The sequence below is a fragment of the Crocodylus siamensis genome, chromosome 5 (genome assembly GCF_052110815.1).
Source record: "Crocodylus siamensis isolate JL-2025a chromosome 5, ASM5211081v1, whole genome shotgun sequence".
Classification (NCBI taxonomy): Eukaryota; Metazoa; Chordata; order Crocodylia; family Crocodylidae; genus Crocodylus; species Crocodylus siamensis.
The window spans coordinates 29,434,785-29,460,294 of NC_143399.1; the positions used below are offsets into that span (position 1 = coordinate 29,434,785).

The following is a 25,510-nucleotide window of genomic DNA, read 5'->3' on the forward strand; positions in this document are numbered from 1 at the left end:
CTCGTGCCCTGGCAGGGGGTCGGACTTGAAGATCTATAAGGTCCCTTCCAACCCCACTTCTATGATTCCTTTAACCCTGGCAGTGCATGACTTCAGTATGAGAACTCCCTCCTCAAAAGCTATATACTGTATTTCATTGGACAGTAGAAGCGGGCAATGTACTGGCATGGATCCACAGGCAGAAACACTCTTGCGTGCTTTTGTTTCTGGCTGTGGATCCCCTGCCGTTGTGGGGGGACAGGCTATCTGGAATGCTCTGGAGGCAGTGACCAGGAGGAGGTGGCTCCCTTTCCGGGAGGTCCCCAGGGGAGGGACCTCACTGTGACTGAAGGGAGGTTGACCCCAGATCTTCACAGGAATTTTTTTAAGGGTTAGGTGGTAGTGCTGCCCTGAGAAACTGTTGCTGTTGGTGTGTGGAACAGCAACAAGCAAAAGAATGATTTAAACAAGTTTACACTGAACTCAGCAAAACAGATTTGTGGGGAAAAAAATCTGCCTAGAAAGAAGTTCAGGCATGCTGGGAAGTCTGTGAAGATGCTCAGGACAATACTAGCTCAATATGACTTGAAGGAGGACAGGGTTCCTGAGACAGGTCTGGCCCAAGCCAGCAGAGTTATAGACAGTTGCAGCTGGCATGGCTGATAATAGAGCAGAAGTGGTTGGAGAGTCAGCTACAGAAACTGCGAGACTCCAGTCGTTCTCCAACACGGGGTACCCCATCTATGCTGGCTGACTTCAAGAACATACAACCCTGCTACAAGGAAGGCTCAGTCATAGAAAAATACCTCACATCCTTTGCCTGTGTGTGTGCTGCTCCACTTTTTTTTTTTTCCATGGGTTTTTTTAAGCCTCCCGGATAACCCACAGAAAATAAAAAGTGGAGCAGTGCGCACACAGGCAGCATGCACTGCTCAAAGGTTCAGCTGGGCCACCTGGAGCAGCGCTGCAGCTGCTGGCTGGGCTCAGTGCGGCAGGATCACTGCTGCTGCAGTCCCAGAGGCCCCCAGGACCCCAGGTAGGGCTGCTGGGGGCCAGCCCAGTGCTGGCCAGGCTCCCCTCCCCTACCCTGGGGTGACTTGCCATGCGCCAACATACATGGCACGGGTGTTCCCCAGGGACAAATAGCAGTGGTGCAAGGTGCACCCCTGGGGAACCAAATATCCATTCTTATCTGGATGCACCCACAATATCTTACCTGATACCCTGATGAAACTTCAGATTACACTTGCTGTAAGAGAGCTGTGCTACACAAGTTCCAGCCACCCCACCACTTACCAGCAGAAATTCAGATGTGTTCTGAAGCAGGAAGGAGTAAATTGTATAGGAACTCTGAACAAAACGAGTGATTATTTGAACAAATGGGTCAAGAGCAAAGAGGTAGGAGACATGAAAGCAGTGTTAGATCTAATTGCCCTTGAACAACTTTACAATTTATTTAGTAAGGAAGTAAAGGAAGACATGTGGAATAATGGCTTCCCTGCAGCCTCCCAAAGGCAGGGTGGTCTATATCTTGAAGCAAAGCAGGCTTAGAACCTAACTCCATGGACCAAGGGGTGTAGGATAAGTGAGATGTCTGTCATGGGGCTGGGAGGAAAAATGGGAGGAGAAAACCCATTGGTAAGCACGCTCCCATTATATCTCCAAACTCACTAGTAAACCTGCAGGGGGGAGGATAAGCTTTCAGAAATGTTTCAAATGTGTGTCCATTGAATACTTAAAACCTTAGGGCCCTATGCTGTCGGGGACAGAGGATAGACCCTGACCCCAGGCTGTTGGAGCAGTAGCTATTGTAGGGGGTCTGTGTGGTATGTGTGGTGTGAACTCCCACCATGGGACCTGAAGCAGGCCAAAGTTAATGGCAAAGTGTGCCCGGTGTGGAGAGATACAGGAGCTCAGATCTCAGTGGTCTGTGGGGGGTTGAGAAGAGAAGATCTAATTCCCAAGAAGGAGATAGTTATTTGCAGAGAGTGGGGAATAGAAATTCTGCTCTGTGCAGCCTGTATTTTGCTGGAATGGGAGGGCACAGAGATCTCCTTAGAGGTAGGAGTAGTCAAAGAACTTCATGCAGATATTCTTGTGGGAAATGATATAAATAAAATGCCAAAAAAGAATTAATGCAGTAACACATTCCACCCCAAAGGCCTTTGTGAGGTGTGGGGGAGGAGAAAGAGACTGTAGAACTAAATAGCAACCAACAGAGAGTTTGTGGACACAGTGTCCCCAAAGGAAAGTGCAAGATATGTGAATGTATTGAATTTTCACATGTGATTCTAAAGTTACTTTCTGTTGAATCTGCTAATGCCAATGCACGTATACATCTACTTTATGATTGCAATATATTCTGTGTCTGTGCCTGCCAGTCTGACAGTACTCTTTCCTACACTTGTGGTTGGTTAATTTATTTGTGAATGCCTTGGACAAACATAATAACTGGCAACAAGGATGAAATCAAGTGTTACCAAGAACACGGTGTTATTTGGATGACATAGTAACTGGTGAAAATGACTAAGAACGTTTGAGAAATATGAAAAAGTATTAGGATGTTTTGATGAATATGGTAGTAGATTTGTACCAAACCTAGCCACTGTGTAGTATACTTTAAATTGTTTGCTGCAAATGAACTGTGAATGGCTTTGGTCACATGCATGTCAGAAATCTTTCCTTGAAGGCTGGTGACATCTATTACTATGTTAGTTCACTTTAACCCATTGTTACCTATCAAGCTAGCGTGTGATGGATTCTCACATGGCATTGGGGCCATTACATCACATACTATGGCTGATGGTACTAACTGCCCCTAGTGTTTGCACTGCAATCACTTACAGCAGCAAAACAGAATTATGCCCAGATAGACAAAGAAGCTTTGAGTCTGGTGAGGAGTGAAGAAATGTAACCAATACTTATATGGGAGAAAATCTGCATTGGTCACAGATTCCACACTGGCACCTGTGTATGAAGTCTGCCTGAAAGGTTGGAAATATACAGACAGTCTTAATTTAGCACCCTTTTATGCATGCAAAGATGAATGTACTATACATCAAGGATGTGTCATGTGATGGATTCATGTTCTTATACATAGCAAACTGCACACATGAATTTTAGAAGAGCTGCACCTGAACTTGAAAAGATGAGGACCCCAGAAGCTTTGTATGATGGCCAGGTACCGATCAACAAATAGAACACCTTGTGAAGGAATGTATGGGATGGCACCAGGTACAGAAGATGTCCAAACCAGCCCATTACACCTGTGGAAATGGCTGTTCAATTCCTGGCGACAGATAAATAGTGATTTGGCAGGACCATTTCTAGGGATGATGTAGCTAATGGTGGTTAATGCCTGTTCCATATGGCCAGAAGTTGTTTGTGTGAAAATAATTACAGCAGCACAGACCATAGAAAAATTGAGAAGTATGTTTGCAAGGGCAGGATTGCCAGAACAAGACACAACTGATAGTGGCCCACAATTCAGTTCATCCAGCATGACCAGAGAGCACTCACTGCATTCCAGTAAGCTAGCAACAAGTGGGCCATTTTCTACTCTACTGACCTTGCCTCTTCTTTCAGGGCTAGCAAGGCATTTTTGAAAGACCGTACAAATCATTCAGCCAGTCCATTGTGGCTGGGTGGTATGGTGGAGAAGTGATATGCTGGCATATCACTGGATGCCAGTATATCACTTATGCACCATACCACCATGCCAGACTTGCAACAACATGGTAGAAATTGCTAAGTAAGTCAGGCTTTGACAAGAGGAATAGGTGCCCCTACATGTAGGCCAAAAGGTACTGATGTATGATTACTGAGAATTTAAGAAATGGCAGCCTGTGGTTGTGAATGCACAAACAGATTATTTATGCCTATGCAGTGCAAGTGGCACTTAATATTGTTCAGCACTGCTACATCAACCATTTACAAGCTACAGGCATGATTGCTGAGCAGCACACAGAAGCAACAGTTGGAGCCCCACAAGTTGGGCCATCAGTTTTACAACCTACATCAATGGCAAATAATACCACACCAGGTAGTAGCCATGCTGACTGGCCAGGACCTGATAATGTTGAGCTACCTACTTCCAGTGAAGAGCTGTCTGACGGAGGGCCACCTCCTCAGGATTGTGTTCCAGGAAGTGGTAGCCACTATGCGGGAAGAAAATATAGACATGACATAGAACTCGTTTGGACACAGCCTTAGAAAGCAGTCAAGGTGATCAACATGATCCAGAAAGGCAATGCAAGCCACCTGAGGGGATTGTAGTCTGTCTGTTATATCACTATCATTTCAAAAGTGTGATATTAGATATGAGATAGGTGACTGTGTTGAGTCTGCATGTGTGAATCCAAAGTTACTCTGTTGAATTTGTTAATGTCAATGCATGTATACTTTTACTTTGTTTGCAATGATTTCTGTGCCTGCCATTCTGGTAGCACACTTTCCCACACTTATGGCTGGGGTCATTTATTTGTGAATGCCTTGGACAAACATAACAGAAAACACTGCCTATGCAGCTACAGGCCAAAAAGATTTTATTCAAAAGCAAGAGTCATATCTCTCATTGGCCAGCCTGAGAGCCTTGGCTGCGAGTGCCAATAGTGAAGGAAAGGGCACTAAGAGTTTGATAGGAGAGGATGGAAAGCTGTAAAAGAATGTCTTGGTAAGGAAGAGAGAACTCCTAGGAGAGACCCAAAGACAATCGGTGGTGCTAGCAAAGTACTGCACAGAGCTCCTGTGGCTAGCCCATGATTCCTCTTTTGCTGGGCACTTTAGCACAAAAAGGACGTAGGACAGACTGAAAGAAGCCCAACTTTCACTGGATGGGTATTCTGACAGATGAAGGAGATTACTGCAGATCCTATGATTTATGACAGAGGTGAAAGAAGGCTATTGGTTTCTACAAGGCCCTCCTGTGTTGTCTCCCCATCACTGAAGAGCCATTCACGCTACCACCCAGAGTCTAACACCTCAGTTAAAAGATTTAATGTGACTTTCATGCCTATGTTACAAATGTATATAACTAAGAGGGCTGGTGACAGGGATGTGATGTTGCTGTATGTACTATATGCCTACCAGAAAGTACCCCAGAAATTCATGGGGTCAACTCCATTCAACCTATTATATGTCTGAAAGGTCAAAGCTCCTTTTGACCTTGTCTGAGATGCAGGAGGGGCGGTGTAGAGTTTGAAGGTAAATCAGTCACTGAATATGTCCAAAGACTCTGAGATGATCTGAGAGCCATGATGGCTTTGATGAATCATAACTGGTGCACTAAAATCTAGTTAAAAACCAAGGGAATAAAAAATGCAGTGTGATAAAAACATCTACAAGTGCTTGTTTGAAAAAGGGCATTTGGCTTTAGTCCTGTCACAAGTAGAACACCACAAGATGCAGGACTCATGGGAGAGACCTTTTGAAATCAAAACTTAATGCTGTCACATATAAGGTGAGAAAACCTCATGGTCTGACCAGGCCACAAACTATACATATCAGCAGTCTGAAAACTTAGCATAACAGAAAGGCTGTTGTGGGGATGATTTCAGTGGGAGGGGGGACACACCCATCTCTCCTTTGCCTGACTTGCTTACTGAGTGCTGAAGGGAAATGCCTCTGGAGATTATTGATCTATTTGATGAGCTTAGTCAGATGCCAAGGCACAGCTGATGAATGTGTAGCTCAGACATCAACATGTATTTATAAACAAGCCAGGACTGACACCAAAAATAGTTCACTGGATCATCATAAAGGAGAGACAACTCCTGCAAAGTCAGGCATACTGAACTTCAAGCAGCTTATAGAAGCAAATCCATGAGGAAGTAAAGGGCATGCTAGAGCTCGGGGCTATTACAGAATCAAAGAGCCTCTGGGTATCGCCCGTTGTTATTGCTCCAAAGAGATGGTGGTGTAAGACCCTGTGTAGACTACAAAAAGTTGACTGCAATCACCATACCTGATGTATACCACCATGCCCTGGATGGATTATTTACTGGACACTTTATGCAAAGTGCAACATATCAACACCCTGGACTCAACCAAGGGGTACTGGCAGATCTGTTTGGAGGAGAAGACTCAGAAGTCTATTTTAATCACAGACATGGGACTGTGTGAATTTAAAGTACTACCTTTTGGACTCATGAGTTTAGGAGTGATGTTTCGGAGACTTATTAACTATGTGTTTTCAGGACTAAATGACTTTGCTTGTGCTTATATAGATGACATTGCCATCTTCAGTGGCAGCTGGGAGGAACACTTAAGATATGTGGAGGCTGTACTAGAGAGACTTGAGGAGGTGTGTTTAACTACCAAAATATAAAAATGTAAGGTAGGTGCAGCCAAGCTGCAATATTTGGACCACCGGGTTGGAGGGTTCATATGAGGATTCAGTAGTTTTGTTGCTCTGATTACTGACCTGTGTAAAAAGCACAAGCCTGACAAGGTGGTTTGGTCAGAAGCTTGTAAGAGGGGTTTTGAGCACGTCAAGGAAGTATTTACAAAGCATCCTGCCCTAGCTGGACCAGACATTGACAAGACCCTTGAGTTACGTACAGATGCCTCTGATTTAGGGGCTGTACTGTTGCAAACAGGGAAGGGAGGTAAAAAACACCCCATCACATTCCTGAGTAAAAAACTAACTCTATGTGAGAAGAGATACTAAGTGATAGAAAAAGAGCGCCATGCCATCATATGGGCTATAAAAAAAACGAAACCCTATCTACGTGGTCTATGGTTTAATGGCCTGACAGACCATTCCCCAGTGGCCTGGCTCCATAAAACAAAGGAACCAATGCTAGGTTGCTTAGATGGAGAGTAATGCTTCAGGAGTTTGATATGGAAATTACTGTCCATATCAAGGGGAAGGAAAATGTTGCAGCAGATGCCTTATTCACTATGGGAAACCCGTATTTCAGATGGGTCTGAAATAGCCATAAGGCCTAACTTCTGCATCATCACTTTTTAGGGGGATTCACAGGCAGAAGCACTCTGAAAGATTCTCTGGCTCCTCTGAAGGTAGGTGGAGTGGGGGGGCAGTGACTACCTGGAGGTGTTGAGAGGGTGGGAATGGTGCTCCCCAGTTGAGGGAGCTAGCTGTGATTCAGGGGAGGTTGACCCCAGGAGGTTATCACAGGATTTTTTGAGGCCTAGGTAGTAGTTGGAATGTAACGCAGGGATTTTGTCAGTTTTGTTTTACCATATTCTATTGTTAAAGTGTTCCATCACTTTTTTATATACCATTTGTTTTTCCTTGTAGTAAGTCCTTTTGTTTTTCTGTTTCTTTACTGAAGTTCCTGTGGTAAATTGTGATTCCTGGGGAAATTATTTTTTTGGGCATACCCATTCAGCAGAGTGGGGGACCAACAAGCTGATACAAACCTGGGATGTACCTTGGAGAGCATCCTGACACCCTGGGGTTTTGTCATGTGCTCTGTATGATGCAACTGGTTGACAGAGAAAAAAACACATTTTAACAAAATTAACAATGAAAGGGCTTTAAAAATACAGTTTGCCAATAGTTAAAGAGCAGTGGATTGTATTTTTCATTTAATTTTTCCCCAACCTCAGACATCGCTGTTTGGACAGACTGTTATCCTAGCCAACCAGCACTACCACACCATTCAAAGAAGCAAAAAGGTGGGGGAAAGAGGTACAAAAACTTAAAATCCTAGATGGTAGGTGGTGTGTGTGCATGCATGCCTACAAGAGAAAGAGGGGGAGAGAAAGTGATTATGAGTAATATTGTTTGAAAGTAGAGACTTTAAAAGCAAATAAGCAAACAAAAAAAACAAAACAACCCCCCCCCCAAAAAACCAAAACCTTTCTTTCCCGTCAGTGTTTTCTTGGTTGGTAATTCCTTTTTGTTCCATTTCTTGCCACCAGCATCAATGGATAAAGGGGTGTGCTAGGCCAGATGTCAATCAGAATCTCTGACATAAACAAAAATAGCTAAAAAAGACAATCCTGCATCTTCCTTTGGTTTAACCATTAGCTTCATTTTTCTTTTCATAGGCTGACAAAAAATTACTGCCTTCAAGTGAATTCCATAATGTCACCATATATCTAATATCTATGAGACCTTTTGTTTTAGCGTTATGGGCTTAACCACAAAAGACACTTGACATTGACAAAGAATCTGTCAAATATACAATGATCAGAGCACTGAAATCTCTCATGACAGAAGGGCAATAACACCCCCCCCACCCCCAAAGCAGTAGCATACTGTCTGAGGAAAATACATTGCAGCATATATAGCAGCTGGACCATTACATATTGGGCCATAAACTGCGCTGTATCTTGCTTAAATTGTCATAGCAGATTAGAATAATTAAAACAGCCGAAAGAATAGAAAAGAGTATCTGATGGATGGAGATGTTACATTGTTAGTACCTGGAGATTAACCCCAAGTCAGAATTGAAGCACAAGGGCAGCTCAGATTTACTGAAGTCTGGATATGCAAAAAACAAAACAAAACAAAACGAACATGCCTGAGAGTGCACCTCTTAAAGTGTGAGACATGAAGTCATAGTTACCATGTTTTTTCCATAATAAAGCAGAAATAATTTCAGAAAGATGTATTGCTTAGTCAGTGATTACTGGCCCCTGAAATGGCTACATTGTGTATAATATCTGTATTCTCTTTCAAAGCCCTCCTTAAAACTCTTCCTTTGATTCCTCCAACAGACCTTGGCAATGGTTACACCGCTGATCAGCTGTTGACACAGCCAATCATGCCAACCAGCACTGTTGCGTGGACTCCTGCATCTGTCTGCATCCAGCTGTTGCCTTGTGTCTTGCACTAAGGTTGTAAGATCTCTGGGGCAATGGCCATCTATCCATTCTGTGTTTGCACCATGCTTAGGATATTGAGGCTTTCATCTACATCTAGGCCTCATATGCATCCCAGTAACAGTAACTGAAAATATTACTGCATATAACAATAATAAAGCTGGATTGGCCAGCTACTTGGGAGACTCTGCAGTCAATACAGTCTTACATTAAAGCTCCTTTTAGCCCCAAACAGGGCTGGGGGAAGGACACACAATTATTGTGGTATCACACAATTAGAACAGCCCTGAAGCCGTTCTAAATTACATTAGTGATCAAACAGGGTCCCACCTGTCCCCAGGACTGGGGAAGAAGAAAGGTAGTTTCCTTCATTTGAGCCCCACATTACAGTGGTGCAGCTGCAAATCTTTCCCTCCACGCATTGCCAAAGAATGTTTAAAGAACGGCTCCACTTCAAAGATTAAATCTAGCAGTCTAGGCTCCATGTTTGCTTCCCAGTGACTCTTTAGCAAAAGTGCTCAGTTTACAATTTTAATCAGTCAGTTCTGAAAACTCAAGTTGGGATCTGTTCCATGCATCAAAATGGATTCTGTCCTTTGCAGATATCACTTCACATCACAAAGGCTCTTCAGGATGGCTTCAGTTAGTGCCGGCAGTTCCATGGCTTGTGTAAAGCAATGTGTGCATGATGTTATTCAAATGTATCTTAACCAGATTTATCACTGGCTGTTGGAATCTTTGAGTGAATGCCCTTAAATTACTTCACAGACAGATTTCAGTGTTGTGCCAGGAAACGAATGGAGTCAAATGACAAGCTTGTTACTAAAAGCCAAATCCTGGTCCCATTAAAGACAGTGGGAGCTATGACATTGATTTCAGTAGGACCAACTTCCTACTTCATTGCATAGCAATAAAGAAAAGAACTGACAGCAGTAGATAAGCTAACTAAGGTATCTACTAATGTGGTGGTCTGACACTTTAAAAACAGACTCTTTAAGAGAAGGGGAAGTTTGTGCTGAGTTCTCTTAGATTTATTTAGGGTGCCTGGCTTGCTAGCAAGGAAATGTATTTCAGGAAGAGAGGTAGAAATCAAATCTTTAGTGCAGTCTGTGTTATTAAATATCTATGGACACTACTAGTCTCTTGTTAATGAAATGTTGTCATATGTAAGTTTGGCAGAATTTTAAATGGTGATTCTTAAATATTTTACCTTATCTGCTGTATTTATGGGTTCATTTGGGTGATCATGGAATACTTGAATAAGTTATAAATTTCAGATCTCAATATCAGAGTAATTTCCAGATCAGATCTCCTAAAAGATGATTCAATGCCACGGACAATTGCATAGTATATTAAACTGGATAGTCCCATTTGTGTAAAAAATAATAGTCCAAATCATGAGACAGCACCAGCTATTACATTATGATCTTCAAATGTCATTGGGAGCTTAATGAATCCAGTATTGGTTCTAGTAAGAACTTACAGACAGAAATCTTGAGTGGTTCCATTCTTTCCTCTCTCAGAGATCCCAGAGGGCAATGACGTGGGGTTGTATTGTTTGACCTTTCTCTGTCAAGCTTGTTCACAGCATGAGGATGGGGCTGCTTCTTCTTCCCCAGTTGCTTCTGGACTGCCATATTATATCAGATGTTAAAGAAGAAATTAGTTCATCTTGTTTAGTGAGACAATGCTGTGGGCCTTGTCACAGCTGTCAGGCTTTTGTGACCATCTAATGGCAATATTGCAAGCAATGCATTCTGCAGGGACTACCCTTGTAAACTACTCTACTTCAGCCTTGAGGAGCATAGTTACTGACTTGTGGAGTGGTGTCAGCCATGAGAAACATGCCATCTGATGTCATGTGACATCTGTTTTCCAGAGGCTGCTTTAGAGTCCTGTGCCATTTCAGGTCCATTCCAATAGAAGTAATTTGTGTATTTTTACTAAGTAAGTAATTTTGATCTGTAAAGCCCTATCTAGTTTTAGTCATGAGCATTAGCCCAGCCGTAAGATCCACTGTTCTGTCTAAAGTCACAAGCCCAACATTGGTTGGTAGCAAGGTAGCCTCAGAAGGTCAGGGCCAATTTATTCCCCTCACTGAAAGCGGTCTCTAGACTTTCAGGCACAATTTTAGGAGTCATTTGCTCACTCAGTTTTTTTCCAAAGCAAAAGGGTACAGCAGCACAAGGGAGCCCTGGGATTGCAGCCTTTTAGCCTGATATTTTCAAGTAAGTGTACTGTAGTGAGTCAACCAAGTCCATGAAAAGCTATCTTCCAGAACAAGAGTCTACTCCTCACTTTGCTTTAAGCTCTGGGTAATGGGCTTAACAGGTGTTCTTTCCCAAATGAAATCCTCCTGCTAACACATGGACTAGGACTGACGAACACCACTGGACTAAGATGAAAGAGGTTTTCATGATTCTTGCATTGTTTCTATGCAGTATGGCTTCAGCTAGTGCATGAACGGTGCCTGCCCCTAGAGGCTGGGAGGGGCATGGCAACCGCCTGCAGTCAGCAGCAGCAGGGTTGATGGTGGGGCTGTGGCGGCAGCAAGTGGGGAGCTCCTGCAGGCGGTTGTGGAAGTATTGGGGGTGGGCCAAGTAGGGAACTCCCACAGGCGGCCACAGCAGTGGTGGCGGGGGAGAGTGTGGTGAGTGCTGACCAGTGGTTGGCAACCACCCGCAGATGCCACCGGCAGCATTGGCAGCAGTCAGTGGCAATTGGCGACCACCCACAGACACCACTGGCAGTGGGGAGGTGGCAAGTGGTGACTGCCCATGGGTGCCGCTGGCAGTGGTCAGTGGTGGCAAATCACAGGGGTGCACTGCTAATCTCAAGGGGTGCACGTGCACCAGTGTGCACCCCCTACACATCACCAATGAGCTAGTGGTTCTAGTCAGTTGTAGATGCTTGAGCCCTACCCTGACACATCCATGCACTGATGTCGATAGAACTTGGCTCTTTGGCTGTATTACAGAGGAATTACTACAGACGTCATCGCGGAGCCCCTGGCAAAAACTGTTCCAAAACTCATGGTGCTCTGGAGAGGTCCCTGAGGACTGGAAGAGGGCCAATGTTATGCCCATCTTCAAGAAGGGGAGGAAGGAGGACCTGGGTAACTATAGGCCAATTAGCCTAACTTCTATCCCAGGGGAAATCCTGGAAAAAATTCATTAAGGATTCTATGTGCGATAGGCTTGCAGAAGGTAGGATTCTGAATGACAGCCAATGTGGCTTCATCGCTGGCAGGTCTTGTCTAATCAATCTCATCTCCTTTTACGATCAGGTGACTCACCACCTGGATAAGGGAGAAGTGGTGGATATTGTATACCTTGACTTCCAAAAAGCCTTTGCTCTGGTATCCCACAATGTACTCATGAGAAAATTGGAAGATAGTGTGCTTAACTGCAAGACGGTTAGGTAGGTACGAAGCTGGCTGCGGGGTAGGACCCAGAGAGTCCTAATGAATGGATCTGTGTCATCTTAGCAAGAAGTGGGCAGCAGCGTCCCACAGGGGTTGGTGTTTAGTCCCATACTTTTCAACATCTTCATCAATGATTTGGATGAAGGGGGTGAAGAGCTCGCTGACCAAGTTCACAGATGTCACCAAGTTATGGGGAAGCGTGTCTAGACAGGCTAGCAAGTTAGGTGAGTCAGAACCAGATAAAGTTCAATGCTGAGAAATGTAAAGTGCTCCACCTGGGGACAAACAATCCCCTGCACACCTACAGGCTTGGCAATGCCAACTTGGCCAGCACTACGAATGAAAGGGACCCGGGGGTAATAATAGACCACAGCATGAATATGAGCTGGCAGTGCGACTCTGCTGCCAGTAGGGCAAATAATACTCTGGCAGGCATCAATCGATGCATCTCCAGCAAGACCAAGGAGGTGATTCTTCCACTCTACTCAGCACTAGTGAGACCTCAACTGCAGTACTGCATCCAGTCCTGGGCACTGCACTTTAACAAGGACATGTTACAGCTTGAGAGAGTCCAGAGAAGGGCCGCCCATATGATTAGAGGCTTGCATGGCAACCCATATGAGGAAAGGCTGAGGGACCTAGGACTCTTCAGCCTGAAAAAGAAGCTGAGAGGGGACTTGGGAGCAGGGCTCACCAGGGCACCTCTGGGGCGAACCAGGAGTAATGGCCACAAATTCCTGGAAGCCTGCTTCAGGCTTAACATTAGGAAAAACTTCTTCATAGTCAGGGTGTCCAGACTGTGGAATAAGCTCCCTCCAGAGGTGGTGCAGTCACCTACCCTGGAAATCTTTAAGAGGAGCCTGGATAGTCACCTCGCTGGGGTCACCTGACCCCACTTGTCTTTCCTGCCTGGTACAGGGAGGCTGGAACGGATGATCTTCCGAGGTCCCTTCCAGCCTTACAGTCTATGAATCTATGCTATCCATGTCCTTGCAGGGAGTGCCCTGCTGTTTCTGTTCCAAAGATGTTGGGCCATATGCATCTATTAAAGCAGTGAAGATTTGCACAATTGCAATTAACCATCACTGGTAGAGAGCAGGGGAGGTATTGGGCATGTACATAGTCTAAAAGACCACCTGGATTTTGCAGTGATGATGGATAGTTATTTAAATGCAACCCCCATGTATTTTGCTGTCTGTTTCAGAGCTTCGAGGCCCGAGTGTGAAAGGACAGATCCTAGAGTTGAACCCACCTTCTACGTACTCAGCATCATTCTACACGCCCAGCATCTCTAGGCTTTCAAACAGGATTCTGAAATGTGTCTCATCCCTCAAATGTTGTACATTGCAGGGAAGTGCTTACACATAATTTTGTAATTGAAATGGCATGTTTACTGTTCTATTTCATGCTTGATTGTGTTTTTAAACACCTTTACTCACACTGTTAGAAGTGGGATTATAATTAAAATGTTCTGTTGAACACCTTGTTCGGTTCAGTGAAAGGCACAATAGAAATATAAGTACTTGTTCTTGTTGACTATATGGTGACAGAACAATAAACCCCAGCATATCTCATAAGGCCTCTCCTTGTGTCTCCTCAGCCAAGCCATCCATCTAAAGAAAAGAGGTAGACAAAACCTGCCAGAAAAGAGGTAGACAAAACCTGCCGGGGAGAGGGAAGGCTGTAAAGACCTTTCCCTGTGAGGAGAAGATGGTGCCTAAGATAACACCCCTGGCTGTAGAGACACCTCTGCAGTGCAATTTGTAAATACAGCAAAGGAAGTTTTAAAGCAGTGGTAGGTATACCATGTGTTAGTTGTATAACACCTTTTATCAAAGAATTTCAAAGTTCTTTATGAGAACAGAGCTGCTACCACTGCTATTCTGCACTCCTCTATTAAGCCAATGTTTATGTAGCAATCTGGCTTGACTTAGGTTTCTTCACTGTTCTCTGGGCTGTTAATCATCTCTAGCAATTAGATATGTTGGCGGTTCCAAAGGCCTGGGTGAAAGCTTTCAGTTGTAGGTAGCAGGGCACCAGGCTAGGTACCAATCTCAGCTTTGTTTTTGTTTTTTTCACTTAGTTGGCAAGTTATTTAAATTCCATGGGTCAAATTCCTCACCTGAAAAACTGGAGATAATCATGTGGAGGTTTGCAGAATGCCCTGAAGAATGTATGGCAGTACATACAGAAAGTTCTGGATATTATACTGTATATGAGCTCTGTGACTCAGTGTTCCCTCCATCAGTGGGCATCTCCAATAGGCAATCAATGTGCCTTACAGGGAAAGAAGACATGGTACTTATCAGAGAGGCATGTGCACAAACTAAGATATGAAGAGGATATTCTTGAAGGGTGCAATTCTTCAGTTTCCCATTGACTTCGATTTCAACAGGAATGGTACATACAGAGGACTTTCATGGTTTGGTTCTTAAGGGGAATAATACCAAGAGATGAAGGAGAAACAGGAAGCAACAGACAAGGAGTGGGTAAAAGATAGAGGAATAGAAGTGGTTCCTACTTTTAAACAAGACCCAGCCAGGTAGAGAGAGGCTATTCACACATTAAGATATTTAATAAATAAATAGTGGGGGAGAGGTAGTCATAGATGGAATGAGACAACATGAAAAGAGAAGGCAGAGAAGAACAAAGTTACTCTCTTAAGATGGCCAGATGTCAAGAGGCAAAAAGTAAAGGTGCCCAGTTTTACCTGGTGATATTTCAACAAAACTTAGTGAGTTTCTTTGAACATTTCATTATATGTACAAGTGCAATTCTCCAGATACAGGCACACATGTACGCACTGCATTTATGTCAATGTGCAATCATTTAAATATGTGCAGGTGTGACACTGGGAATATACACATGCTTGTGCGTGAACTGTATCTGGCGTCCCACACCTTTATTTATTGTATAGATCACACAGGGAACTGTGCAGTCTATGGAGGTTCTCTTTCCCCAGCTCCCCTGCTAAAATACAAAGTAACTCGGGGGGAAATTCAGTGCCAATAACTATAATTAGGAAAAGAATTAATATACACAAAGGGTAAGGGGGGTTTGGAACAGCAATCATAATGTGAATATTTTTACACACATGTAACATATGGGTGAAATTCATTAATATCCAGAGCACCAGCACTGGTCCATGTACCACTGAAACCATCAATGTTAAGTTTAATTAGGTCTTAACATGGTGCATAGACTTTGAAAGAGCCTTCTTCCTAGGAGCAAATTTAATGCCTATAATGTAAATGTAATAAACATAATCTATAATATTGTCAGATACTGCATACATGTATATGTAGAGGCAAATAACAGTTGCTGAATATGTCATAACTTTTGAATTTGCTGACTTGTGTGCATGGAAAAATCTCAGTCATAGCATAGCTATCATGCAGCTGGTTGCATTAAATATTAACCTGATGGCAAGGCATTTAACTATATGGTTACACATGTCCTCCTTCCAATGTCAAAAATGTAAAACAGTTAAAGGATATAAACTGGGACAAAACTTTGCATGTAACAGCTTACTACAGAGTCATGATTGTGAAAGTTTTCTGCTTTCATAAGGCCTATAGCATCAGCTCTTCATTTCCAAAAAAAGAGAGAGAGTTTCTTTCTGGGTGCTGTGGGTCCCTTTGATAGCTTGATTATGAAGGTATTGAAACCATTTCCCTAACAGGCATGGATGGGAGTTGGTTTTAAGAGACTGTACTGCTTTCTTTGTGAAAGGTTTCTGAGGGTACTTTAAAACAATTGCGCCTCTGCCTCATACAAAGTGGGAGACTTTTGTGTTTTTGACTCAGTTCAATGCATCTCTAAGGTTTTTGGAAGGGTGTCTTCAATATACTAGTAACAGGTGGTTTACAGCTCCATCATACCAGATTGCTGGAGAAAGAATAAGCTTACTTGAGATGGATATATAAAGATATATGGACTGAAGCCTAGCTGTTTGAGCTACAGTCTCAAGGCAATGTTGATAAGTAGGATAAGGGAGAATGTGATGAGTGGAGCTTGTTAGGATATTGAAAAAATGAAATAATAGTAGCTATTGTTTCTGATTTTCATTGAGATACCATCACCTAGGACTGAAGGACTTGATCTGCTCTCTAAAGATGAATTATTAAACTTAGATGTATTATTACACCCTGGTCAAGTCATAGATAACCCCCTTAGCACCTGTGCTCCAAAGCCTTTTGTTTAATCTCTTGAGGAGTGTGGTGATATCTCTTGGATATGGCTTTGCTGTAATTATCCAGGCTTTTGTCACATTGACCACATCTACACCAGATATTTACTGTACAGTATACTAATTGGCTGTACAGTAAACATCTTGGTGTCTACATGCATACCCCTATTAGGCTGGAGTAAATTACTTTACTCCACAGTACATCCTGCTGCAGAGTAAAAAACCTCCACAGGAGTGAACGACATGTATAGATGCTGGAAGGACTGGGCATGCAGATGTGTGCCCAGCAGCAATAAGCTCTGGATTGATAAGCTCTGGAACTTATTGTTGCACATTAATAGGCATGTGTAGACATGTCCATTGAAACTAAACTACTGCAATGTACTCTTGGGGCCACAGCCAGAGGCAATCAGGACTCTGAACTGAGTGCAGAATATGACTGCTCACTTGTTAAGCAGTTGACTGTGGAGACAACCTATTAGTCCATAGCTCCACGATTAGCACTAGCATTCAGGGGAAGTTTAGGTTGTTTGAACTAGCCTATATAGTCCTAGTGCCCCTGGACTTGGATCCCTAAGAGGCCACCATTACAGCTACAATCAGATAGAGGCCATCTGCTGTACATGAGAAGGGAGCTTCTTGCCTGAGTCAGAAAACCTGCAGGCATATTTCAAAGTCAGTAGGAGTTTTGCTATCAACTCCTGTGGGGTGAAGATCTCATCTAAGTCATATAGTCAGTTGTGAGTTGAGGTTTGGTAGTGAGGGGTGAGGGAATGAGATTAATGTTATGTTTGGTGGGGGTCAGTTGTTTTCAGCTTGTATGTATGATCTCGGTTGGTCAGCTCCATCATGTTATATATATAGTTTTAATTTTATTTGTATTTTGTATTTTATCTCTTGTTCAGCTTCTAGAGTTATGGCTGCATGACTTGCAAACTGAAAAAAAAGAAATAAAAATCAAAACACATTTGCATACCTTAATTTACAGCAGAAAAAAATATTGAATACTTGCTGAAAACTAGAAGAGCCATTCCAAAATCAGGTCATGATTATCCATTTTACACATCAAAAGAGCTGGTATTTCCCTATTTCCATTGTATGGGATTTTCTTATGTGCATTTCACTACTGACAGGTAGATATTCTGTCATTTCCTGCATTTTTAGTACTGGGGGGTTAAGAATCAAACACATTAATATCATAGTTTTCTGCACAGGCAGATCTAGGATTTCCTAGAGGAGGGTGTGGGACACTATCTGCTCAGACCACAGCTGGATGGAGGCAAGGTTTGGCTTTAGCACCTGGGCCAACAGGGGACACCAGGGGGACCCACCTGCTACTGCTGCTGCTGTTCTCGGCTGACCTGTATGTGCAGAGAACCCCAAATCTGATTCTGCCCTGCTCCAGCTGGGGCTGTGGGAAGTGGCTGTGGCATGCCAGGATCAGCCAAGGAAGGTGGTGATGGCATGCAGGTTCCTCCTTCCAGCATCTGCCTGCTCCTTGCTTGCTTCCCCATCCCTGCCCAGTGTTCCCTGCTGGGCAGGGGAGCAGGTGCTGGAAGGAGGAAACTGTGAAGGGCTGCCACTGTTCCTGGCTGAACTTAACTCCCTGCACAGCTGCTCCCTGAGGCCTACAGCTGGAGCAGGGCAGTACCAAGGATTTCCTCCCTGTGCCTGCATCAGTCAGGGACCGTGGTGGGAGAGGAGGCTGGGTTCTTTCTTCCAATGCCTGCTCCCAGCCAGCAGGAAACACAGAGCGGGGCATGTGGGATAGGTGTGAGAGGCAGGGAGAAGGTGCAGGAAGAGGAAACCCACTTATTGCTACCACTGTCCCCAGTCAACACTGGCACCCTGCACAGTTGCTCCCTCCTGTCCATGGCTGGAGCAGGGCAGAGGTAGCTCTGGGGCTCCCTGCACCCAGGTCACCTAGGGACAGTAGCAGTAGTGGCAGACAGGGGTGTGATTGCATTGCTACATTTCCTCTGGATCCACCCCTGGCTTTCTGCCGTTCTTTTGGCTTAGCTGTGGCTGCTCTTACCTTGTTTAAGTAATTAGCAGAATTAAGGTGTAGTTCTGCTGTGAAGAAACTTGCTAAAACTACCACTGCAGAACTCCATGTCCGATCTTTCTCAGCTAGCCCCTATTGAATTTGCTCAGTGTTTGCAGTAAAAAATGGTATTCCTAACTGCAAGAGTCAACCATATGCTTCCAGTGCTGTATTAGTGGTGGAAAAAATGAAAGAAACTTGAACTGACTACAAGGTTTCTTGCTTTCTGTCTAGGCTCTCTGTGTATCTGCAAACTAGCTGGAACCTACTCTGCAGGCTGAACCAAGAATGATCCAGAATCCAAATACAAGCATTATCCTTCTGTGGACTTTTTCACTCCACAGCAGTGCACATGTAGATGCTGCCCTGGCTTGTTGGGGCACAAGGGTGCTTCAGTGCAAGGGTTGCTTGCTAGCTAGCCCCATGCTGAAGCATCCCAGCCAGTCCCTCCACAGCACATTGAGCCAGGCTGGGAGGTCGAGCCCCGAGAACCCTGGTCAGACAGGGCTGCTCCGACCCGATTTAACATGTTGTGGTCTTGGGCTTAGGTGAAGACATGGCACACAGTAGCAATAAACTCTGCAGCAGTAAGCACCAGAGCTTATTCATGTGCATTAATTGCATGTGGAGACACACCCTTCCTGTCTCTACTGCTTGTAAGCAAAGATAAGCAGTCTGCAGATGGAAAGGCTCTGCTTTGCAAGAAGCAAAATAACCTAGGCTACATCTTAGTTCTATGCACAAGAAACAAAAAATGTAAGTGGTCACCTTTGGTGCAGGCTATGGGGTATAATACAGATAGGGTAATACATCGCAATGTAAGTTGAAATCAAAGTATCAACTTCTGTAGATCTTGAATATGGAATCAACAGGGGATCAAAGGAGTGGGATCTGGGCTGAAGAAACCAGCCGTAGAGCAGTACAAGGACCAAGACGTTCTGCTAGAAGGACTGTCTTCTAGTGGCATTGTTAGTTTTGTTGGATTAAGACCACAGGCTCCCTTGCCTTAGAAGATGGCTAGAATTTGTTGCAGGATCTGTACAGACTGCAGTCTGATATTCCAAAGCCTCAGCTGTACTGTTGCAGAGGGGCTGGAGGCTGTCGGACAATCACCTGATTCCAAATGTCCTTCAGATGGATTGAACACCTTTTCACAGAGAATGAGAAGGGTAAATTCACTCAGAGAAGGGCCCTAGGGAATTGTATGTATATATGGATTATATGTGTATCATTAAAGGTTGTATTAGAACATGGTAAGAAGTGCTAATCTTGGAGAAAACCCTGGAAATGTTATCTTTAAATGGCTTTTGATAATATTTCCAATGATGGATTTGTAAGTAAAACCTGCTGTGCATTTTAGGTACATACATAGTTTTTGGGGGGGTTTTGCCTTTTAGAGATTTTCCTCAGAAATATAATTATTTATATGTATCCATATATCTACCTGTGGTTCAAATAGAACTCAAAGTCCTGAAGAAACTTATCAGTATTCTGTACCCCAGCAAAGAAGTAAACTGAGGTACAAAAGATGGAAAAGAAATATTTCACTTACCGTGAGCACAGTGCTTACTTTTTTGTTTTTGCAGGCCTGTTACACGGATTCTGCAGATACAACCTAAGATGGGAAAGCCCTCACTAGAAGCATGGGCTGAGGGTCCCCTTGAGCCTTCAGGGATGCCACTGTTCAGAGGGTGCTTTGTCAGCACCTGTGAAATCATGTGATCTTCAGCAGTGCTGCACACTTCTTAGTGAAGTCCTAGTAGAGAACACAACATGCAGGCAGGCCTCTCTGGGGCCTCGGTGTCTACTACCTTACAGAAAACACAGGAGATTCAGCTCACAAATCCATGTTGCCTGGGACTGGGAGGAAAATGTGGGGAGGGATGAGTGTCTCTGTCCTTGTAAGTTCATCCACCAGATTTTTGTTTCTACTGCTAGGGAAGGAGATTAGTTGAATTTTAATACATTTTAATTGTCCATGACCCAGGAAGGAATCCACACAGCTAGATGGATACAGAAGTGTTAATAGAACTAAAGAGGAGCAAGAGCTTGGTTTTGTTACACAAAGCAGTAGATTTGGCTCTGAATAGGTAGGTACATGGAGAAGGTTTGTTGTGCAAAACAGTGCCATTTTTCATATAATTACTGTCTGTAATATTATTTTCTTTGATTCTCTACCTAGAATTACACTAGATATCAATGAAGTAACCAGCTGGGACAAATGTGCGAGACCAATTCATTCGCTTTCTGCTATCGGAAAAGGAGTTTTAGTCATCTTTGTATCTTTTAAAAATGTACATAGATCTAGACATCTGTTGAGCAATGTTAATGACACGTGCTGCTAAGAGAGAATGTGCAATAAACAGAGACTAAACCAGGCACTTTCTACATAAGCAAATATAATGCCTTATAGCTGCCTTTCCATATTCCTTTTTCTCTCACTGTGTATCTTATTCACGTTTGTATGCTCCAGACTTGGACAGATCTTCCGTTGGCTTCAGTGGATGATTTGTCTGAGTAACAAATACTAAACAAAACCCATATAATGTAAGCGGGGCCCACATTGTCTGACCCAATAGCATATGTAAGCTCTGGTTTCTGCTCGGACCGAAAATTAAAAAACTAGTTGAACATAATATCCAGCAGATGGCGCCATTTATCATTTATTGACACTTAATAGCTGTGTAAAAAGCTTGTGAAATAGATTTTTTCCTCTTTAATTTAGAAAGTATTATAACTAAAGTGTTTTCAACTTATTATTATGCATGAGTAAAAATTCCATGAATGTGTAACATTTTCTCCTGTATTTCCCTCTTTATAACATCATTTAAATTCCTTATTAATAATTTAAAAATGTTCTGGATTTTAATCACTTTTCTCATCACTAAAATATCTGATGGAGAGATCTTCTTTTTTCCTGAAGGTGAGATAGAGGGAAACCATCAGGGAGGAAAAAATAATAATGGAAAATCATGTATCTCAAAGGTAGGTGTACCCAACCCCCTCTTGTTAGTCAATTGAAGGGTCTTATTTAATTAATAAAATTATCTCAGGTTTGCAAAACCTAAGATTTGAATAGATTGCTATTAATAAAAAACAGTTTTTGCATCCAAGTTTAATTATGGTGGTATTTGTTTGATAGCTTGTTACTGTAAATAAAAGAGATAAAAGCAGCCCTTCACTTGAGTAGCTCTAGAGCTGTGAAATATGTACCTAATTAAAACTATTGGTGTAAGAGGCTAATAAAGTACATGTGCCTACTAGATGTCTTATTCTAATGAATCTCGGCTAATTTGCTTTGAGTGATGAATTTTGGTGTTAGTAGTAGGAGCTGAATAATTATGAAATTTATCACGAGATGCAAAGACTCGTTAAGGATTACTCAGGTTCAGTTAGAGGAGTGCTTTCTTTGTCAAGAACACAGGCCTTGACCACCAGGACTGTGGCAGTGCTAAAGTGCAGCTGCCTCACCATCCAAACACGACTGCATTCTCAAGGACACGGGAAGGAGGAAATCAGAGCTGGGGGAAGTGTTTTATTACGAAACACCTGAATTTGCAGCCACGTGCCTTCAGCGTGGAGATGGCTCGGGTTTTCCCAAATGGAATAATTGGTACAACACTGGTCCCATAATCCACCTATCAGGATAGTTTTGGTACCTCAAGGTGATGGTATAGAGTAAGAAGGTGCTACTCCCTAAAGGTCATATGTGAGCATTCCCTGTTTCAGTCAGGGCCAACCTTTCTGGCAGGTCCTCCCTTAAATTTATCCTGCACCCTCCCCGAGTGTCACTCCAAGCCCTTTCCCTTATCTGGTCTGCTGCTCAGCTTTCTGCTCCCTGGCTGGTACTTCTTAACTATGCTGCTGCTCTGCTTTTTGCTTCCGGCCCTCGCTGCTACTGCGCTCCCTGTGCCCTCCCTGTTCTATCAGATACCACATGCAGAGGCTCTCCAGGCCAGTTGTGGCATCTGTGCCGCAGGTGGGCCACCCCTGCTTTGTTTCTTTTGTCAGCATTTATAATTCTGAGTTTTCTGACACTCCTCTTGCCTATATACAGTATGCTTTTGGCTAAACATCAGTCTTGGTGGTATGTGTGAAATGTTTAATACATCAGCAAATAAAAGGCTATTATTTTATTAGCAAAACTAATATCTGTATACATTGGCTTCCCTTAGTATTAATAAAACCCTATTAACATTTCTGTGTTTACTTGAGTATTGTCCTGTTCATTTGTAGTTGTGAACAGAAGTAGAGGAGCTTACTGCTCTGAATCCGGTCAGGTTGGTCGCAGTGAAAACTATTATCACTGGATGGGCATTGGCTTGGAGTCTTGACACTTGACCTGTCCTGTAGGAAATCTTTGGCTGTTCAGGCTGAATGGCATTGACTAACTTTGAGTAACTGTAAAAATAAAACAAATTTTAAGCTACTCCCTGCAAGGCTGGTGGTACGAGGCTTCAGGAGTGTACGTGAGATGAACTCGATGACCCTATCCACCACCACAGTTGGTGTTACTCTTTGAAGACAAGGACTGAATATTAGAAGGCAGAGTAGGTATGTGCCTTTATAGACTAACTAGATAAGATATATAGAGAAAGCATAAGCTTTCATGAACCAAAGTATTTGATGAAGTGAACTACCTGCCTTCACCTACCTTCCCTTCTGACTCACTTCAGACTAACAGAGATAACTATCTGTCTGCTGAAGGACTGAATATGCCATAAAACCTCTATCTGAGCGCCTAGAAGCTGTCTCTTCAGGTGAACATAGAGCCAGAGTATGGAAACAGCCCTCCTCCTGTCCATGCTGTAGTAACTTTATGCAAAAAAAATGGAGATCTTCAGTCTCCAGAGCAGTCAGTTGTGTATTGTTCACAAGTACTGAATTCACAAACTTAAACTGAAGCCACCAGGCCTACGTCCACATGTAATTTCCTTTAATTTTTAATTGGTTTGGGTATTTTAAATGTGGAGACTCTTCCGAGTGTGTGCAGGATGCTGGTGTGCTCTTTATTGCTTGAGGACTAATTGTGAGTTTGGAGGTGGTTTGAACGAGCCCCAGTAGAAACTACACAAACTCCTGAGCTCCTCAAGCAGTGAGAAGAGGGCCCCAGAGAAGTCGATGTTCTTTGTTGTTGCTCTGCCATCCAGCAGGAAAAAACATTGCAGGCCCACCCTTTTTTAGGATTTGAATAACCCCCATCAGGATCATACAACAGCATTTACACATGCTATTAACTAATGAAACATGGCAATGGTCTGCAAGAGGAGTGGAAATGTCAGTTATGCCCTGCTCTTTGTCTGAGGGCAATGCAAATGTACATGGCCACAGCCTTTCATATCAAAAGTCCAATGGGCTGCATCCATTCCTCATGCCTTGTGATATTTGAGTGCTTTTACTTACAGCCATTTCACTTAGGCTTCACTTTCTATTCCAAGGACTGATCATGTGTGTTAAAATTACTTACTGAAAATGCACAGTAATTGCAGCTGTATGAAAGCACTGGTTGTCAGTTTCCAGCATTTGCATGAATTTGGAATTTTTGTTACAGTGCTGTATTTGCAGTTTGCTTGTAGGAAGGAATTTCACAAACTCCAGTAGTGGGAATTTTTTAAATGGTGAGATTTTGCTTCCTGGGAGAATACATACCAGGACACTATTGTCTCTCAAACATAGTATCTTAAAATGTGCCATATCAAACCTTCCATTTTTGAGTGGGTCATCTCCAAATCTTTCTTAATATTATTGTTAGTGTAGACCCCTCTGAGTCAGACTTCATCTCAGTATATGGGACAGAGACCAGGCTGATAGGTTGATTTGAAGCACATAGGAACAAGGGTCTTTTACCTATATTCCTATTGCTGGACCACTACACAGTATTTGAATTTAATGAACTCATCCCTTGTTCCATCTCAGTGATGTGGCAGAGTTAACAAGATCATGTTGAGATGGCTTCAGTTGTTGCTGTTAGATGGAAATGAGGGAGTCAACACAGACCCCAGCTTTCAGATACTTTATCTGCAGAGTCCCACAAAGATCTAGCCCAGGGGTCTGCAACTTTTTGGGGCAAAATTTCAAAAACACCTGCAACCTCCACTTGTAAGATGTTGGAGTGCCAGGGATGGATGGCAAGCAAGACATGAGGGGCCAGATCCTTGTTGCAGCTGCTCAGCCCTGGCTCTTTCCCCACCACCTGCCCCAAGGGACACATGCCAAGCAAAATGCTTTTGTGTACCAGGCTCTGGCACCCATGCCAGAGATTGCCTACTCTTGATCTGGCCTGTTAAATATCTACTTGAAGCTGCTAGGGAGACTGATCCTGCACTGACTAAAGTAGAAGGCAGGGTAGATGTGTACCCTATAGACTAACCAAGCAGATATATTTATAGAGCAAGACAGAGCAAGCATAAGCTTTTGTCAGCCATAAATATATGAAATCTAGTTCTCTATCATTCACCTTCATATCACGTACCAACAGCATTGTCTCCCTGCCATCCAAGAGTTTGGCTGAGATCAGCAGCTCAATCAATAGGAGTTAGTTGGTGATTCTGGTGAGGGGAGGGAATCACTGTTCAAAACCTACCGCCTCTCTAGTAGAAGCTCTATGGACAGCACCTGCCTTTAGATTGTTAAGGCAGTCTGCCACCTCCGTATTTACCTGGGCTCTGTGCTGCTTCTGGGCACCCAAACAGCTACCATGAAATCCTTCTGACATACCTGGAGACTGTCAAATTTGGGCCAAGTGACGGTGATTCATATATTTATGTCCCACTCCCTAACTTCACCACAGTATATAGGACTGGAACTGCCTGTAAGTTCATGTAGGTGTTTAAGAGCACATAAGCCCATCTATTCTACAGTGTGAGCTATTGAACTTGCCTCACCCCAGCATACTGTTCACTCACTGCACAAGCTTAGTCTTAAATAATGGGTCTAATTGGAAGTTTCAGGCTATATCTTCAGTGTCCTTCTGGGCTTACCCAGCTACCTCCTCCTGCATGACTACGATTTCCCAGGACACCCCTGTTTCACTAGGACCGTGAAACTGTGTTCAGGAAATGGAGTTTCCTCAGTAACTGGC

General features: G+C 43.4%; 1 long non-coding RNA gene across 1 annotated transcript in view; it reads left to right on the forward strand.

The window, feature by feature from the left end:
- Window positions 1-22,581, forward strand: part of LOC149863660 (uncharacterized) — a 100,129-nt gene extending 77,548 nt beyond the window's left edge. The window contains exons 3-6 of the long non-coding RNA XR_016442639.1: window positions 12,059-12,192; window positions 13,401-13,991; window positions 20,417-20,519; window positions 20,612-22,581. This is a non-coding gene — a long non-coding RNA (uncharacterized LOC149863660). The remainder of the gene's footprint in view (window positions 1-12,058; window positions 12,193-13,400; window positions 13,992-20,416; window positions 20,520-20,611) is intronic.
- The last annotated feature ends 2,929 nt before the right edge of the window (window positions 22,582-25,510 follow it).